The sequence below is a fragment of the Hylobates moloch genome, unplaced genomic scaffold, assembly GCF_009828535.3.
Source record: "Hylobates moloch isolate HMO894 unplaced genomic scaffold, HMol_V3 SCAFFOLD_1, whole genome shotgun sequence".
NCBI lineage: Eukaryota > Metazoa > Chordata > Mammalia > Primates > Hylobatidae > Hylobates > Hylobates moloch.
The window spans coordinates 116,746,231-116,766,347 of NW_026652276.1; positions in this window are offsets into that span (position 1 = coordinate 116,746,231).

The following is a 20,117-nucleotide window of genomic DNA, read 5'->3' on the forward strand; positions in this document are numbered from 1 at the left end:
CAAGGAGTCTGAACTCTGTGGTGCTGTCTTTGAAAAATAAATGAGGTACCTAAAAGCAGGTTGTAGAGTTCCATAATATCTGAGAAGCTAAATGAAGTATGCAAATATCTTTCATCAAAATGAAGGTGTCATCAATGGATATAATATAAAATAATTATAACAAACTAGTAATGCAGGTTGGTAGGAGGCTCCTTATTTAAAAAATAGTAGTGATGCTCAGCATTCAGCCAAATCTCAAATAACTTTTAAGAAATTTAGTTTATCTCTTAAGAAACCAAAATAAATACATTTTGTCTGATAATACAAAATATATCAGAAAATGCTTATACTGAGCAACTAGTTTCTGAAAACTAATTCTTTTTCTTCATGGCCATTTCTTGATTCCCTAGGGTATTGGGGTGAGGAATAAGTGAAGGAGTTTTTGAAAAGACAAGTTGTTGAGAAGATTTTATTCTTAACTCTGCTATTGAAAAAATTTAGGTTTTTAAAGAAAGCACCAAATGATTCCCTATAATTTTAAAATTTTATTTAAATTTAAATCTAGAAAGAAAATTAAAGATTGAAAGTCAGAAATTCCGGAAGATAAATAAAGAAAGGAGCAATATTGGCAATGAATTATTTATCTGTACACTTGGATTTATTAGACTTTATTTTTACTGATAAACCCTTACTTAAGTAGAACAAGAGTGAGAACTGTTAATTTTATAAGCCTATTGAAAGTCTGTTTCTTGCTTTTACACTGCTGGTGGGAGTGTAAATTAATTTAACCACTGTGGAAAGCAGTGTGGCAATTCCTCAAAGAACTAAAAACGGAAATGCCATTCAACCCAGCAATCTCATTACTGGGAATATACTCAAAGGAATATAAATCATTCTACCATAAAGACACATGCATGCATATGTTCATTGCAGCACTATTCACAATAGCTAACACATGGAATCAACCTAAATGCCCATGAATGATAGACAGGATAAAGAAAATGTGGTACATATACACCATGGAATACTATGCAGCCATAAAAAGAACAAGATCATGTCCCTTGCAGGAACACGGATGGAGCTGGAGGCTATTATCTTTAGCAAACTAATGCAGGAACAGAAAATCAAATACCACATGTACTCATTTATAAGTGAGAAGTGGGAGCTCCAGGATGAGAACATGTGGACACATAGAGGGGCAGACAAAACAGACAGTGGGGCCTACACGAGGTTGGAGGAAGGGAGAGGATCAGAAAAAAAAATAAGTACTAGGATTGATACCTGGGTGACACAATAATCTGCACAACGAACCCTCAGACACAAGTTTACCTATATACCACACCTGCACATACACCTTTCAGCAAAAAAGAAAGTCAAAATATTAAAAAAGAAAATAGAGAGCAAAAAGGTAGATGATTTTCCAAAGAATGTTTGTCAGCAGAGTGTTGCCAAAAAACTACCTGCAATATTGGAAATATTGCCCAACTGTTTTGAATCTGTTGTAGTTCTCTCTAGGAGGACTCCCTTCCTTGATCTCCTCCTAGTTACCTGTGATGTTTGTTGTTAGTTGCCTGGGAGTGAGGACAGCGATTGGGATGAAGGAAGGGAATAGAATAAAGAGTTATTGTAAATTTGTGTAAGTTCCTTGTAGATTACGATAGACTGGATAAAGAAAATGTAGCATGTATACACCATGGAATACTATGCAGCCATAAAAACGAATGAATTCATGTCCTTTGCAGGGACATGGATGAAGCTGGAAATCTTCATTCTCGGCAAATTAACACAGAAACAGAAAACCAAATACCACATGTTCTCACTCATAAGTGGGAGTCAAACAGTGAGAACACATGGATACAGGGAGGGGAACATCACACACTGGGGCCTGTCAGGGGGTGGAGGGCAAAGGAAGAGAGCATTAGGGCAAATACCTAATGCATGTGGGGCTTGAAACCTAGATGATGGGTTGGTGGGTGCAGCAAACCACCATGGCACATGTATGCCTGTGTAACAAACTTGCACATTCTGCACATTTAGCCAAGAACTTAAAGTAAAATTTTAAAAATAAAATAAAATAAAAAGAGGAAGTTAGGAGAAAAAAAAGAAAGAAGTGCTCTCCTTGCAAAAAATAAATTAAAAAATATTTTTATAAAAAAGTCTGTTTCTAAAATTGTATATTCGTACAAACGAACTGTCCAAACTATAGAAATGAACAAGTTTTTATGGTTCATTATAAAAAGTCCAATTTGTAATTGGATAGAGAATGTACCAGGATATATCAATCACCTATTGCTGAAAGAACAAAACATAGAGACAAAAACCTCGGTGGCTTATAACATCAATCATCGTATCAGCTCATGAGCGTTGCTCAGTGATTTAGGCCCAGATAAACGGGGCAGCTCTTGGCTGCTCTGCCTGGGGTCGCTCCTGTGGTTGCAGCAATGGTAAGTGGACGTGGGTTAGGTGGTCCACAGTGGTGTCTGTCACGTGCCTGGAGCTTGGCGCTGCCCATCCTCTGGCATTCTTACTGGCATTCTCACATGATCTCTTATCTTTAGGAAGCTAAGCAAGATTTCCTCATGTCATGTTACCTACCATATAGGTGGGTAACATGCAGGCAGGGAGAATGCAAGATTCATGTCTTTTTGAGATCAAGGTTTAGCACTCCCAACATAGCACTTCCGTTGTGTTCTATTGGTCAAAACAAGTCGTGAGACCAGGGTTAAAGCATGAGAATTAGACTCCATTCCTTGATGGGAGAAATCTTATTGCAAAAGCCTGCATATGTGGGGCTGGAAGGAATCACTGTGGCCATCTTTGAAAACCGTCTGCCATAATCAGCAAGTGTTTGAGAATTATTTTTATATTTTACACACTTGGCCAGTTGTTCTGAACTCCCAAAATAGGCATTGAAAAATACAAGAAAAACTATTTTTTAAATAGACTTCATTTTTAAAGAAGTTTTTTTAAGCAGCTTTTAATTTAGAGCCCAGCAAAACTGAGCAGAAATTACAGAGATTTCCCATATACTCTGTACTCCCTCTCTCAGACAGCCTCCCTCACTGTCAACATACCCTTCCAGGGTGGAAATCGAAGAACCTACACCAACACATTATTATCACCCAAAGTCTATAGTTTACAATAGGGTGCATTCTTGATTTTGCACATCCTATGAGTTTAGACAAATAAAATGACATGCATCCACCACTATGGTACATACAGTACAGTTTCCCTGCCCTAAAAATCCTCAGTGCTCCACCTATTCCCTCATTTAAAATAGTTTTTAAAAATTATTTAAAATATATATAAATGGCATCATATAGTGCTAATCTAACTGCAAAGAAAATGATCCATATTGTGCATCATTTTTCAGGTTTCTCAAAACTAAGAGCTCAGAGAAACCTATAGTGAAAATTATTTGTTTAAACATACTGCAAGACACTCACCCACTCCCTCCCCACAAACACCTGTTATGAAAAAATAAACTTAAAGCATGCATTAAAAATGCTGAACCATGACCTTTCAGAAATATAAATTAGATGGTTTATACCACATGAAAAGCTCTTAATGTTTATTAATCATGCAGTCTCCCTGGAATGCCTCCTGTAGTTCAACAATCTATCACAAGCTATCAGAGCTGAGTGCTTGCATATTACAGGGCTGCAGATGTCGAGGTCGATTAAGGACATCCTCCCAGTATCCAGGGCCCACTGGCTGCATAGATTCCCCATACCACATTTTTTTTTTTTTTTTCTGAATCAGAAACTAAAAAGAATTATGTCACTTTGGTCTGTCCGTCAAACCACCCAAGCAGTTTGTCTGGGCACAGATTGCTTTGTCAGGGAAAGGCATTCTCATTTGGCATTTTAACAATAATTAATCACTATGCTCACCTTTGATGCATGCCAACTTTATATTCCCTATGAGATACTGCAAACCACACACCCCGTGAATTATTTATACTTCCATGTGGAAGCTTATGCTAATACTTTGAAATTCCTAAATGCTAGCACTTAAGGCAAAAATGTAGATCACTGGTCAGGTTTAGTTTTCAATCCAAGGAGAAAACCAACAAGCAAACAGATGAAACTGACTCTGCCACAAAAGCCAAAACAAAAAGCAATCTCTCTCTCAGTGAAAATTATATTTGACAGTCTTAATGAAAGAACTGCACAAATTTTGATGGTATTTTCTGCTGTATTCTCTTCTTTGAGATTGCTTTTTTTTGTATGAAACATTCATTTTACCCTTGTTTATTTGTATTTTAATGTATTACTTTTGCCTGTCAAGTATAAGCCTGTAATGACAGAGAGTAGCCTTAAATCCTATAATTTTCAATTTCTGTGAGTCACACTGTTGAGACTGGAAATTATTAGAGGACAATAAGATAGCTTTTTAGATTAAAAACAAAATTTGCTAAAACAACCTTTCTGTCCTTAGTTACAACCTTTCTATCACCTTTGAAAAGCCAAAACAATGAGTTGTAAATCCAGTAAATGATAGAATAGGAAATATTAGAAACCAGGATTGATATATGTTTTATCAGTCAGAAGAAATTGTATTTATATGTTTTCTTTCTATATAAATGACCTAGCCTACACACATCTGTGAAACTGTACTCTGCAATGTCATTACACTGGACTTCTATTTTTATGAACCCTCTTTGTTCCCTTCCACCACAAAATATTTGTTAATGCTTTTCCTCTTCCTGGAATATTCTCTTTTTTCCTTACCTAGTTAATAGTTTCTTTTTCTTCACACATCAAATTATTTTCCCCTTGACCCTTCTAGTTTCTTTCACTATACACCTCTCACTCATAACTTTTAACTGAATAACAATTATTCATTTTTTTATGATCTCATTTAATTAATGACAGTTTACCTATCTAGATCATAAATTGCTTTTTGCACAGTATCTTATCCTAGTGCCAAAAGTGTAATCAATTATTAATTGAATGAATAGATGAGTAGAATCACCTATCAATTCCTGTATTTCTCTGGGTGTATTCTCCAGGTAGACACTTGGTTTTCCCCAGCTATGAAGAGTTGGTTGTCCCTTAAGGTCTGCGGATGTCCCTCACATCAGGCACCTCTCATCTGCTTTCCTCACCTCTGGGAGAGGAATTAAGAGTTAAGAAGAGGGGCACTATGAAGAACTCTGCTCTCTGAGTTTGTTGTATGTTTCATACAGTCATTTATTTCATGGTATCTTATCTTTTATTGGGTTCCTGGGAATTTACATTATATAGTGACCTCGTACAAACCTGTTTGAATTCTACACTATGGTAATGGCAGCTGGTGATGTCTAGTCCATGTGGGATGCCCTAAAGACAGTCCAGACAAGATGCTCCTGCCTGCATCATGCACGTGGCAGCTCCTGGTCCCATGAGAATGCATGCACTCTCATTTCACCAAATGTTAGACATGCAGCTACTTCCACAAAGGTTCCCTCTCCCTGCTTTGCCATCTGAGGTAGCTACAGTTTCAACCTTTCTCTATTTCTTTTCCTGTTAAACACTGCTTGGGTGAGAAATATCAGGACCTTAGCAAACTTAGGATAAAAAGCAAATGACTCCCCTGCACTCAAATCACTCAAACAACTTTCCCTAAAAGATACTTCTCTCGATGTCTCTGCTCAATGCTTTTGTATACTCAAGTTGATGATCAGCTAAGGGCCTCAAGAACAGGTTGGGCAGACCACCTTGCAAGGCTCACTTTGGTGGGGGAGCATGTCATTGGAAAATATGGAAGAAACTGGTAACCCTTGTTTTGCTTAATGTCATTTAGGACCTTGGCTGAAAGTGAGGTATAAATAATTCCACGTAACCTCTTCTTAAACACACACATGCACACATGCATGTGTGCACACACACACACACACATCAATGTAGAATAAAAAGTATAAGATTTTCTCCTGGTTTTAAGCTTTAGAACAGTGTGACAGTATTATGTTTAAAAATCTAATCTTGAGAAGTACTCTGGAGGTATTCAAATTTTGCTCAATAAAAAATAAGTACTTTTTCCCTGAATTTTGAATTTGAAGTATCTTAAAATCCATTAAACACTTTCAGGAAAGGTATAGAAATTAAGGAGTATATGTAAAAAGAAATTTACAGAAGGGTTCTTAGTTTAAAGTAAATAGCAGTACATGGAGAAGAAGTATATTCCATTGCTTCTAAATTTTTAAATAGCTCTAAATTCAGTGTTTTATTTTCAACTTACACTATCAAAGCAATAATAAATATTGGCTCAGTGTTTTAAGACCTAATAAGAATTTAAAGGAAGATGGAGCTCTAACTGCTTTTAAAAGTAAATGGAAAGTGAGAACCGCACCAGTCAATTGCCTGCTTACTTGAAAGTGCATGTTAGGCCAGGCGCGGTGGCTCAAGCCTGTAATCCCAGCACTTTGGGAGGCCGAGGCGGGCGGATCACGAGGTCAGGAGATCAAGACCATCCTGGCTAACACGGTGAAACCCCGTCTCTGCTAAAAATACAAAAAATTAGCCAGGCATGTTGGCGGGCGTCTGTAGTCCCAGCTACTTGGAGAAGCTGAGGCAGGAGCCTGAACACAGGAGGCGGAGCTTGCAGTGAGCCGAGATCCGCGCCACTGCACTCCAGCCCAGTCGACAGAGCGAGACTCCGTCTCAAAAAAAAAAAAAAAAAAAAAAAAAAGGAAGTGCATGTTAAATAATTACATTCATTAGCAATTTTGTTCCCAATGGACTTTAAGATGATTTGTAAAAGTTACAATTTTGACAGTAGAAAGTTTTTACTATTTTTCTTATTAGGTCAGTGTGGGCACTGTGCATGAAGTAAAAAAAAAAATCTAGTATTTTTAAAAATAACTGTTGATTATCTGTTTGTCTTTCTTGAGAAATGTCTATCCGGGTCCTTTGTTCAGTTTTTAACTGGGTTATTTATTTTCTTACTATTGAGTTATTAGATTCTTCATATTTTTGAATATTAACTCCTTATTAGATGTATACTTTACAAATATTTTTTCTTATGCCATAGGTTGTCTTGTTACTCTATGGATTGTTTGTTTGTTTCTTGTACAGATCTTTTTATTTGATATTATATCCAAAACATAGCCCAGATCAATATCAAGAATCTTTTCTCCCTGTTTTCTTCTAGTACTTTTATGGTTCCAGGTCTTATGTTGAAGTCTTCAATCCATTTTAAGTTGGTTTTCATATATAGTGTGAGATAATGGTCCAAATTCATTCTTCAACATGTCTGCGTCCAGTTTTTCCAACATCATTCATTGCTCAATGTCACTCATCCTCAGATAAATGCAAATCAAAAACAAAATGTCACACCTGTTAAAACAGTTAATAACAAAACAATAAAAGATTACAAAGTTGGCCAGGATATGGAGAAAATGGAACCCTTGTATACTCTTGATGAGAATGTAAATGAGTACAGCCATTATAGAAAACAGTAGGAAGATTTCTCAAATTAAAATAAAACTACCATATGATCCAGAAAATTTACTACTGGGTATATATACAAGGGAAATAAAATCAGTATATCAAAGAAATATCTTCACTCCCATGTCCCTAGCAGCATTATTTACAAAAGCCAGGATATGAAATCAACCTAAATGTTCATCAATGGATAAATGGTTCAAGAAAATGTGGTACATTTACACAGTGGGATACTATTCAGCCTTTAGAAATAGCGAGATTCTGTCATTTTGCAACAATGTGAATGAACCTGGAAGACATTAAGCAAAATATGGCAAACAAGGAAAGGCAAATACTGTATGAGTTAATTATATGTAGAATATAAAAAAGGTGAACTCCTAGAAGCAGAGAATGGTGGTTGGGGAGGGAAGGGATTGAGAAGCATTGGTCAAAGGATACGAAATTTCAAGAAGGTTGGAGGAATGAGTTCAAGAGCTCTATTGTATAACATGGTAACTATAGTTAATAACAATATATTGTATACTTGAAAATTATACTTAAAAATATATTTTAAGTGTTTGCACCAAAAATAAAATGAGAAGTATGTGGGGTATTGTGTTAAGTTAATTAGCTTAACTTAGCCATGTCCCATGAGCGACTTAGACGTATAATTTATATTTTTCTCTTATGTCATCAATTCATGTATATTTCTGAGCTCTGTCAGAATCTGTGTCAGGATAAGAAAGAGATACATGCAGGTCAAAGAATCAAGTATCCATAGACTATATATATATATATATATATATATATATATATATATATATATTTCTACCATATTTCCATGCTTGAGAACTCATGTAACAAAAGACATAGTTTTCTAATTTTCTGTAATCATCAACCTCTTATTTTTCATTGATTTTACAAATTTCTTACCTTGCTGAAAAGTGTCAGATGAACTACCTTCAAAGCCTAATTTGCTCTTACAAGTGAGTGTGTGTTTGTATAGAATTTTTTTTTGTGGGGAGGGGAGAGGATAATCTTAGATTTAATGATTATTGTGATGTAAGGACTGAGTGGCATCACCTCTCATTGTAGGAGAGGATGCACTCTCCTAAGTTATGCTTCTAATGCTTTATAAAATGGTGGGACTTTTCCCTCTACAATGTGTTAGGATACCATAGGCTATTTATTACCATTCAATGTGAATGGTGTATGTATGTGCTTCCATCCAAGTTCACTGAAAGCCCCATATGTCATAAAATATTAATTTAATTTTTCTAGTTATGTGGGTATGCCAGGGCCTGAGCTCTAAGTACAGGGAACATCTGCAGAATGGCCTGGGTGAGGTGCTGCTGGCAGAAAGTCGTGTGCAGGAGGCTCTGGTGGAGCAAGAGGCACCACAGGCCCTTAATCCCAGCTGGTGCCATCCTCTGCCCCTCCCACCACCTTGCTTCCTGATATACAACACAATACACACAGGTAGCAGGAGCCCCTGAATTTCTTAGCACTTGCAAGGGTGTGATATTAAGTGTCAGGTTTCACTGGGGCTCACACACCACTTGTATCTGTTGATGTGCATGTCTGCAGTAAACAGAATACATGATTGCAATACAAATCCTCTCAAGTACCAGGAAAATCAGAACTAGAAGGGTGCTCTGGGGAATCTGTAGGTCAAGAGCTGTGTTGGCCAGAGCTGCAAAAGCAATTTTGAGAAACACAGAGAACCCAGGATTGCTTGGAATTAGAGAAAAATCAATGAACATTATGTCAGGTACTGTGTTTAAGGTAGCTCTATTCATTAGAAGCTTTAATAATTTATGGATAGTTGAAAAATATTTGCTTATTAACTATGTGATCAGAAAACCATTTTTAAATCATATTTACTTCTGCAGCATGCATTTAAAAATGGTAAGTAAAATATAAGGAAATACACATTGGTGATTTATCACTATTTGTTTTTATAATTGTCAGCCCTAAAACTAATTTTTAGAAAGTTAAAATATTTTGATGACTTTGAGAACTTTAGAAAAGTAATTTATGTTTAAAGATCATTCTTATTTCATCCAACAATAATGTAGACAACTAAGTTACACCAAGTGTTCTTAAATGTTGTGTATTTTTAAAAGTATAAATTATAAATAGAAATTATAGGAATAAAGACACACAAAAAAGACATTACATAGATTCACCAAAATAATTGGGACTTCTAGTGTCAGAACTCAGAAAATGTAATTCAGTACATAACTTGGGAAAATAAGTATACATAAATATTATTTAAACATAAAAGATTAAGAAAGTTAATGGGATTTGAAAATCATGATTAAAAACATTATCTTCATCATTGCAGCTTAAATGTGGGAGTTGATATCTTTTCTGTCTCAAATGCACCTCAAATTTAATCTATTCAAAACCAAAGTCATGGATTTAAGCCAATAACTTCCAGAGTTCTATTGTCAGGGGAACACCCACCATTCATTGAAGTTGCATATATCAGAAACTAGTATTAATGTTACCAGAAAGGAGTCCCCATCCAGACCCCAAAAGAGGGTTCTTAGATCTCATGCAGGAAAGAATTTGGAGGGAGTCTATACAGTAAAGTGAAAGCAAGTTTACTAGAGAGGTAAAAAAACAAAAGAAGGGCTAATTCATAGACAGAGCAGCCCAGAGGGCTGCTTGTTGGAAATTTTTATGGTTATTTTTTGTTCATATGGTAAACAAGAGGTGAAATATTCATGAGTTCTCTGGGAAAGGGGCAGCCAGTTCCCAAGAACTGAGGGCTCCTCTCCTTTTTAGACCATATAAGGTAAATTCCAGACATTGCCAAGGCTTTTGTAAACTTTCATGGCACTGGTGGGAGTGTCTTTCAGCAGCCGATGCATTATTATAATTAGTGTATAACGAGCAGTGAGGATGACCAGAAGTCCCTTTCTTCACCATCTTGGTTTTGGTGGGTTTGGGTCAGCTTCTTTACCACATCCTGTTTCTTGGCAGGGTCTTTATGACCTGTATCTTGTGATACCGGGCCTGCCAACCTCCATCCTGTGACTAACAATGCCTAACCTCCTGGGAATGCAGCCCAGCAAGACCCATCCTCATCTTCTCTAGCTGGTATTCAAGATGAAGTTGCTCTGGCTCAAACCTCTTTGACATGAATATCTTAAATTTCCTGTTTTAATGACCTTGCCACATCTTCTTCATCTCCAAATTCTAATGACTTTCTTATATTGGTATTTTTAAATTCCCCTTTTCACCATCCTTCATATCTTCTCCATCTCCAAATTCTATTGATTTCATCTAAACATTTTTAAGATCTACCTTTGTTGTCTACATCTCCTCCACTCATACTCTAGTCCATGTTACAGTCATCTTGTGCCTTTTCATTAACGTGTTTTCACTTTGTCACCCTTTCAAACAATTGATAGCCTTAAGCATTCCTTGAAAACATACACCAGACTGTGTCTCTCTGCAGCTTTACCCAGTCAATAGATTCCTCATGCTTATAGGATGAAGACATGAACTACAGGGACCCAGCATGCTTTCAATCTTAATTAATTGTCCATACTTATATAACCGATTTTTGATTTCTTTCCAACATACAAAACTTTATCTCTCTCATACTCACCATGCTTCCTTCCAGGCTAAAATCTCAAGACCCCTCATATACACCAATCTCTTCAAAAGCTTTGGGAGTCGGGGAGTAGCGATAGCCTTGTGTTCTCATGGCCATATGCATTTATATTTGCAACTGATATTTAAGCATAAATGGGTTAAGGTTATTATTTCATTTCATTCCACTCCACTTATGTCATAAAGAATTAGACTGGCCAAAGCATCTTTGAAATCTTGAGAAAGGGAATCTGAGCTGGTATTATACCATTCGACTATAATTTGGAAATATATATATAGAAACTTTTTAATAAAACAAGTGAGAAATTAGAACCTTCTAACTTGGAAGAATATGAAGATAATTTTTTCAATATTTTTAGATTTATGTACTGTATTACTGAAAGGAAATTTATCTAAAAATTAATGATTTTTGAAGAACTTAAAAAAAGGAGTAATTAATTGATTAATACTATTCTGACATTAAGAGCAAAATTACTACAATAATGAAAATTCAGTTAGAGTAATAAGTGAATTTCAGACATACATAATGAATAAGGTTGTGCCATATGAAATATTGGAAAATATTTAAATTTCTTCCTGAATTACATGAAGTACTTATGTCAATGCAGGCAACATAAAACTCACCGTAGGCCACCTAACACAGACACTGATGTATTGACGTCTTGATGACAAGGTGGTTAATTAGTATTATCAATGCTAGAAACATTTAGCATTAGTTACTACATAGGAAAATCTAAATTGACCTCAAATTAATCTGAAAGATATTTTGAGAAATATTCTAAACACTTTGAAGCTGAAAGAAACTCTTGTAAATTATCATATTAGAAACAAACTGTAAGCCAGGTGCGGTGGCTCACGCCTGTAATCTCAACAATTAGGGAGGCCTAGGAAGGTGGATCACCTGAGGTCAGGAGTTCGATACTAACCTGGCAAATGTGGTGAAACCCCGTCTCTACTAAAAATACAAAAATTAACCTGGTGTGGTGGTGCATGCTTGTAATCCCAGCTATTCAGAGGCTGAGGCAGGAGAATCACTTGAACCTGGGAGGTGGAGGTTGCAGTAAGCTGAGATTGTGCCATGGCACTCCATCCTGGGTGACAAGAGCAAAACTGTCTATATATATATATGATTATCTACATCCAGAGTAAAGACTGGGTTAGTTTTCTTTTATCTTTGTAGAAAATTGAATTATGGCATTGTAGCTACATGAAGAAGTGATTTAAAAAAAAGTACACAGTCACGAAGAAGTCAATCTGAAAAGCCTGGGTACTGTAGGATTCCAAATATATGACATTCTGGAAAAGGCAAAACTATACAGATGCTAGAAAGCTCAGTGGATGCCAGGTCATAGCAGAAAGAAGGATGAAAAGGTGGAGCACAGGAGAAGATTATGGCAGTGAGTCATACTGTATATGACAGTATAATGGAGGACATGGGTCATTATACTTCTGTCAAAAGCCACAGAATGAACAACACCAAGAGAGAACACTAATGTAAACTATTGGCTTTGGCTGATAATAATGTTTCAATGTAGTTTCATCCATTACAGCAAATGTGTCACTCTGCTGGGAGACATTGACATGGGGGAAGCGGTGTATGTGTAGGAGGTACGGGAGTAAATGGAAACTCTCTGATTTCTATTCAAGTTTTCTGTGAATCAGAAACTGATCTAAAACATAGAATTTATTTTAAGAAAGTATACAACTGCAAATACAGGGAAAAAGTGGTATGGACAAATGTCAGGCAATTCATAAAAATGTTATGATATCCAATCTCGACAAGATGGAGTAGACTCATTACTCCCTGCTTTCTCCTGGCTAAGAACAGCCATAAATCCTGGAACTAATATAAGAAGAAGTCAAAGAAGTACTCTGTGGTAGAAAGAAAATGGACAATTTGCTAGGGACTATAGTACTGAAAATACAATGGGGCAACAGGGCAACTTACTTTCCCCTAGAAAACATAATATGATCCAGGCCCAGTGTAGCAACACAGGGTGACATAAGGAAACTTGTTCCTTCTCTAGATTCAATGGAAGTCTCAAAAATAGCACCAGGCCACTCTAGCCTTGAAGCACTAACAACAGGAATAGATCAGGGGCTCATCAACAGCATACGGCTCAGTGATGCACTCTCCACATCACACGAGATACTCCTCTCTCAAAAGGAAGGCATAATAGCCCGGGAGTGTGGACACGGGAGATCCAGCATCACCCATGTTCCAGCCTGGGAAATACTCGTCATTCCCCAGTGTGGTGACTCCCTTTCCCCATCTAGAAGTACCAGATGGCCCAGGCTGCATAAACCACCCTCTAACACCCAGTCACCACCAGCACTACACAGTGGGTATCACAGCAGAGCCAAATAAGCCAAACAGACAAATGGCACTATAAAGGATCTGACAATTAAATTTTCACTGGAACCATGACATATAGGCCAGCACCTAGAAAGACTAAACCTAAAGAGAATAAGCATGTTAAAATAAAGATTTAATAAGATACAGAGTCTTCTAACATAATAACCAAAATGTCCAGGATACAGTTGAAAATCACCTGTCACACCCAGGAACCAATACAATCACAAGTTGAGTGAAAAAAAAGCAAGCAAATCATACCAATGTCAAGATGAATCAGACTTGAACATATCTGACAACAATTTTAAAGCTTTAAAGTGGTTATTGTAAATATGTTTTAATAAGCAGATACACGGCCAGGCATGGTGGCTCATGCCTGTAATCCCAGCACTTTGGGAGGCCGAGGTGGGTGAATCACGAGGTCAGGAGATCAAGACCATCCTGGCTAACACGGTGAAACCCTGTCTCTACTAAAAACACAAAAAATTAGCCGGACGTGGTGGCAGGCGCCTGTAGTCCCAGCTACTCGGGAGGCTGAGGCAGGAGAATGGCGTGAACCCAGGAGACAGAGCTTGCAGTGAGCTGAATTCACGCCACTGCACTCCAGCCTGGGCCACAGAGCGAGACTCCGTCTCAAAAACAAACAAACAAAAGAATATCTTTGAATATCTTGAAAGTGGCCATACAGCAAGGAAACATTACCTATAGCACAATGTTAATTCAAATGCTAACAGATTCTATCTTTTCAGTGCTGAAAGGAAAGTACTGTCAATTACAAAACCAATTCTAGCTTAAGTATCCCTCTAAAGGGGAAATAAAGATATGCTCAGATGAAGAAAAACAAACAAAAATAAACCTATCCTGAAATAAGAGCTAAAGGAAATTCTTCAAACAAAAAAGAAGTGATAATATAAGTCACAGAACATTAGAATGTAAGAACGAACAATGGGAAACATAAAAACAAACAAACAAAAATCCATGCTTTATTATGATGTAGTAGAGCAGCTGTAACCTTACCCCTCCTATGCTAACATTTGCTAGCATAGTAGATAAATAATTATGCATCATGATTATTTAAAATGCTGAATATTCTATCACAATTAACATTATGTTGTTATAATGGCATGGAGGTAGTGGTTTCTTGGATGATTTCAGATTTTTTTTTACAATAAACATATTCAATATGTTGCAAAGCCATCACAAAAAAAATGACATAACTTACTGTATTTTTACTATTTTTGCTTTGTGAGTTCGCTGATGGACAATGAGGCTTTACTTTTGACTGAAAGACTACTGACACTTATTATATTTGTAAGGTTTATTCACTGACAGGCTGATGGTCAGTGACAACTGGTACTTTTGAAAGCATTGCCACATGAGGAAGTTCATAGGATTTCCAGCTTGAGCTTTACTGGAAGGATGTCCCACATTCCTTAGGCATATGTTGTAATACATTTATTTGGTTTGCCTGCTGTGTGCATGCTTGAATAAAAATGAGATATAATTTCTTCTGAATGCACATCTGCATGAGAACAATCACACGATTTCTAGCTTGCCTGTGCTCTCTGGCAGACAGGGAGGGTGTCTCCTTCGTTTTGGTGGAAAAATAAATTCTGAAAAACTCTTTTTTTCCTCAGAGTCCTCTTACTTTAACTATGGGGTTTCCCTTAGGATAAATTTTCTCATATTTTATTTTGAGGTGTGATTTCTCATATTCATATACTCATGGACTGTCTTTCTTGGAGGATATATTACATAATTACAGGTGTACTGACAATTAATAAATTGTTCTCAAAATATTTTTCTTTTTTTTTTTTTTAATTTTTGAGACAGTCTTGCTTGGTTGCCCAGGCTGGAGTGCAGTGGTATGATTTTGACTCACTGCAACCTCTGCCTCCAGGGTTCAAGAGATTCTCCTGCCTCAGCCTCCCTAGTAGCTGGGATTACAGGCACAAACCACCATGCCCAGCTAATTTTTGTATTTTTATTAGATATGGGGTTTTGCCACTTTGGCCAGGCTAGTCTCAAACTCCTGACCTCAGGTGATCCGCCTGCCTCAGCCTCCCAAAGTGCTGGGATTATAGGCATGAGCCACCACGCCTGGCCTCAAAATGTTTTTCATTGTATCCATTGTGAATGTAAATTTGACTTTTACCTACAGAATCAAGGCTCAGACATCCTTGACAGTTTCTAGTTCTCTGCCTCCTCCCAGTTCCTCAATGTGGTCCATCCAGATATTTGCCTTGTACAACTACCTCCTGGTGACCACCTCCCTACAGGACAGCTGGATACAGCCTACTTGACTCAGCAGTGACCCTCATGCCTTGTGCGGGCTGCCGGAGAATGCCACAGAAACCACCTCTCAGACACAGTGTAACTCCATGGAACTCATGCCTGTGGGCTCTAAACTACCAGTTAGAACTTCCCATGAAAAAGCAGGTGTGAGATAGCAACCTGCATCCCCCCAAAAAAGCTTTAGCCTACAGGTCCATCCCTCTCTTTTGCTCTCCACTCCCTGGTTAAGCATGTATGTTCTAGATGGTTTCCCACTTTCTATCAGCCTTCGGATGTGCCCTCTTCTCTTGAGGACCTGCAAGTAATGCTGCTTCTGTCATGTAATCTATTTTGTTGAGCTGCCTCCTGTGTCTCATATGACTGATGCAGCCAAGCTAACCCCTTTCCTTGTCAGCATTCTTCTAGAGAGTGGCAGGAATAAACCGGCACAGATAAGGTAACAGACTCAAGGGCTTCTGCCACTAGAAACAAGTTTTTTAAAGGAGAAACACATGGTCATATGTCAGACACTTAGGCATTTGGTTGTCTGCCAGAATAAAAATTATCCTAGCACATTCTAAACACCAGTAACCAATGCCCTGGAGCTCTGTCGGGGCTAGAGTTTATAGCCACTCTCTTGAAAAAGATCTTAAGACCACAGTAGGAAAAATCAAAACAAAACAAAACTCTCTTTCTCGCTCTCTCTCTCTCTGAATTATGTGATTTTGAAGGCTAATAAGTCCAAGATCTGTAGTGGGAAAGCCAGAGACCCAGGAGAGCTAATGATACAGCTGTAGTCCAAATCCAAAGGTCTGAGAACCAGAAGAGCTAATTGTGAGCCTGAGTCCAAGTCTTAAAGCAAAAGAAGATTCATATACCAGATTGAAGACAGAAAGGCAGAAAGAAAAATTCTTTCTTACTCAGACTTTTATTTTATTTAGACCTTCAACAATTTGGATGAGGTCTGAATACACTGAGGAGGGCAATCTGCTTGACTCAGTATACCTACTCAACTGCCAATCTCACCCAGAAACACCATCACAGACACACCCCAAAATTATGGTTAACCAAATATCTGGGCACCCTATGGCCTAATCAAGTAGACCCATAAAAGTAACACATTGCAGTGTCTTATCACATAGATTTTTTATAACTAAAATCACTAGAGCAATTTGTTCCCAAATATATTCCTCGTCTTGACCACTAGTTTTATGGATGATGAATGCAACTGATTTAGAAATCTTGATTTTTTAATGATGGCCATTCTAACTGGTGTGAGATGGTATCTCACTGTGGTTTTGATTTGCATTTCTCTGATGGCCAGTGATGATGAGCATTTTTGCATGTGTTTTTTGGCTGCATAAATGTCTTCTTTTGAGAAGTGCCTGTTCATGTCCTTTGCCCACTTTTTGATGGGTTTGTTTGTTTGTTTCTTGTAAATTTGTTTGAGTTCATTGTAGATTCTGGATATTAGCCCTTTGTCAGATGAGTAGGTTGCAAAAATTTTCTCCCATTCTGTAGGTTGCCTGTTCACTCTGATGGTAGTTTCTTTTGCTGTGCAGAAGCTCTTTAGTTTAATTAGATCCCATTTGTCAACTTTGGCATTAAAAAATCAGGAAACAACAGGTGCTGGAGAGGATGTGGAGAAATAGGAACACTTTTACACTGTTGGTGGGACTGTAAACTAGTTCAACCATTGTGGAAGTCAGTGTGGCGATTCCTCAGGGATCTAGAACTAGAAATACCATTTGACCCAGCCATCCCATTACTGGGTATATACCCAAAGGACTATAAAACATGCTGCTATAAAGACACATGCACACGTATGTTTATTGCGGCACTATTCACAATAGCAAAGACTTGGAACCAACCCAAATGTCCAACAACGATAGACTGGATTAAGAAAATGTGGCACATATACACTATGGAATACTATGCAGCCATAAAAAATGATGAGTTCGTGTCCTTTGTAGGGACATGGATGAAACTGGAAAACATCATTCTGTGTAAACTATCACAAGGACAAAAAACCAAACACCGCATGTTCTCACTCATAGGTGGGAATTGAACAATGAGAACTCATGGACACAGGAAGGGGAACATCACACTCCAGGGACTGTTGTGGGGTGGGGGGAGCGGGGAGGGACAGCATTAGGAGATATACCTAATGCTGAATGACGAGTTAATGGGTGCAGGAAATCAACATGGCACATGGATACATATGTAACAAACCTGCACATTGTGCACATGTACCCTAAAACCTAAAGTATAATTAAAAAAAAAAAAAGAAATCTTATTCAGGTGTAATTTGAACTTCTCTAAATGCTCCTTATGTCTCTAATCTTCTAGGTAGCTCTGACTAGAAAAAGAACCTTTTCTCTAGGGCTCTTCTCTAAATTCCAACTGGAGAATCTCATCAGGCTTGATTATGTGCAACCCCAGAGTGCTAGTTGCCATCATTTTCCAACATCACATATCTGAATAGAGTCTTCTGAGCCAAACCTAGTTGCTGTCATAGTACCTTGGAGAATTTCATAAACACTCATAACTAACAAGTCACAGTCCTGTTCATCCTGGGGCCTGGCTTGAGATCCACAAGTATGACCAGTCTTTCTTTAGGCTCTTTTTCTGAAAAAGGGAGAAATTGAGAAAAGAAAAGAAAAATCAGACCCAGGCTATGCTTACCAAAAGCTATAACTCCCTCTATTTGATATTTAATTGATGGGCTTTTACAGTGTTAAAATTGTCATTCAAAATGATCTTTTAGAGATAAATTTCCGAGTTAATGTATATGCATTTTACCAACTGCTCCAGTGTTGTAAGTATCCAGCTTTTGGAATATGTCTAACTATTCCTCAAATCCTGAAAAAAAAACACATTAGTATAAGTGTTCTAAAATGGTTTTCAAAGTACTCAGAAAAAAACTCATTTGGTCATTGAATTTCAAAATAGTGCAATAAAAATCCAACATCAGCCTCTAATCAGAAACATTTTTCTTTAATTTCCTGATTTATGTTAATGAGTATTAAACAAAGTATTCAAGATATTTTTGTGATCTTAAATAGACTGTGGTTATACTTAGGCATCAACATATTTTTGGAGAGAAAAGGTAAAACAAATGTTTATTTGATTCATAGGATATTTAAACCATTTATTTTCAGTTTTGAGTAAACACATAATTTTTAAGTACACATTAATGCAAACCAATTGATTTGATGAAATTGTTTTCAGCCTGATTGCCTATTTACTAAAATTAATTGACAGGTGTAGAATGTGAAATTAATTTTAGATCAACATTACTGAAATCTGTAGTTTTAAATATAATTTAGCTATGTAAATATAGCATGTAAGAATTTATATTGATAATACATTTTCTTATTTTGCCTCATGTAATATGATTGAAACACAAATTTAAAAGTTTTGGCCAGCCGTTGTGGCTCACACCTATAATCTGCACTTTGGGAGGCCGAGGTGGGAGAACTGCTTAAAGCCAGGAGTTTGAGACCAGCCTGGGCAACGTAGGGAGACTCTGTCTATACAAAATAAAAAAATAAACAAAAATAGCTGGATGTGGCGGTGCATGCTTGTAATCCGTCACAGCTACTCAGGACAGAGTTGGGAGGATTGCTTGTGCCTGGGAGGTTGAGGCTGCAGTGAGCTGGGGTCGTACCGTTGCATTCTAGCTTGGGTGACACAGGGAGACCCTGCCTCAGAAAAAAAAAAAAAAAGTTAGCTTATTTTCATCATAGCAAAATTTTTCAAAATTGTTCCATTGATAAATTTGTGTCAACTTTTTTATAATTAACAAGAATCTATTGTCATTTGACATGTAATACAACAAGCAGCATTAAAATCATATCAGTTTTTAAATTATCAATAGTAAAAGAGATGCTATTTCTTCCTGAGAGTATTAAATACTTAATTCATGAAATCTGGAGAAAGAGCTTGTAATTTAACTCCAGCCTAAATTAATAAAAATCTATACTTTTCCATAATTTTAACCAAATTGCTAAGCATGGTATAGAGGGGCATTTATGAAGCTACTCCTGAGTCTGGAAAATTGAGCTTGTCCCTGAGAGTTAAAGTGTGATGTGAGCAAATTGAGGACACAGTCAAAAATGCTCAAAATTGGATTAAAATATTAGAAAAAATTCCAAGTCAGCCATACTAGGAAAGGATGTGTCCGTCATATAAAATATAAGAAAAAGGAGAGACAAGGGGTGAGTCAGGTCAACATGAATTTGCAGAAAAAACAAAACAAAACACCTGTATTTCTGTTGTGTGTGTAGACATATCCCAACCGAACATCCTATCTCCCCACACCATCAAGCCTGCTACACTCACAGTTTCCTCCATCTTTCCAGTTGCTTAGGCCAACAACTTGGAGCCTATCTGACTTATTGCTTTCTCTGATCCTCTATATTCAATTTCTTTGTGTATCCAAACTATGATAATATATCAGGAATCTATTTTAAAGT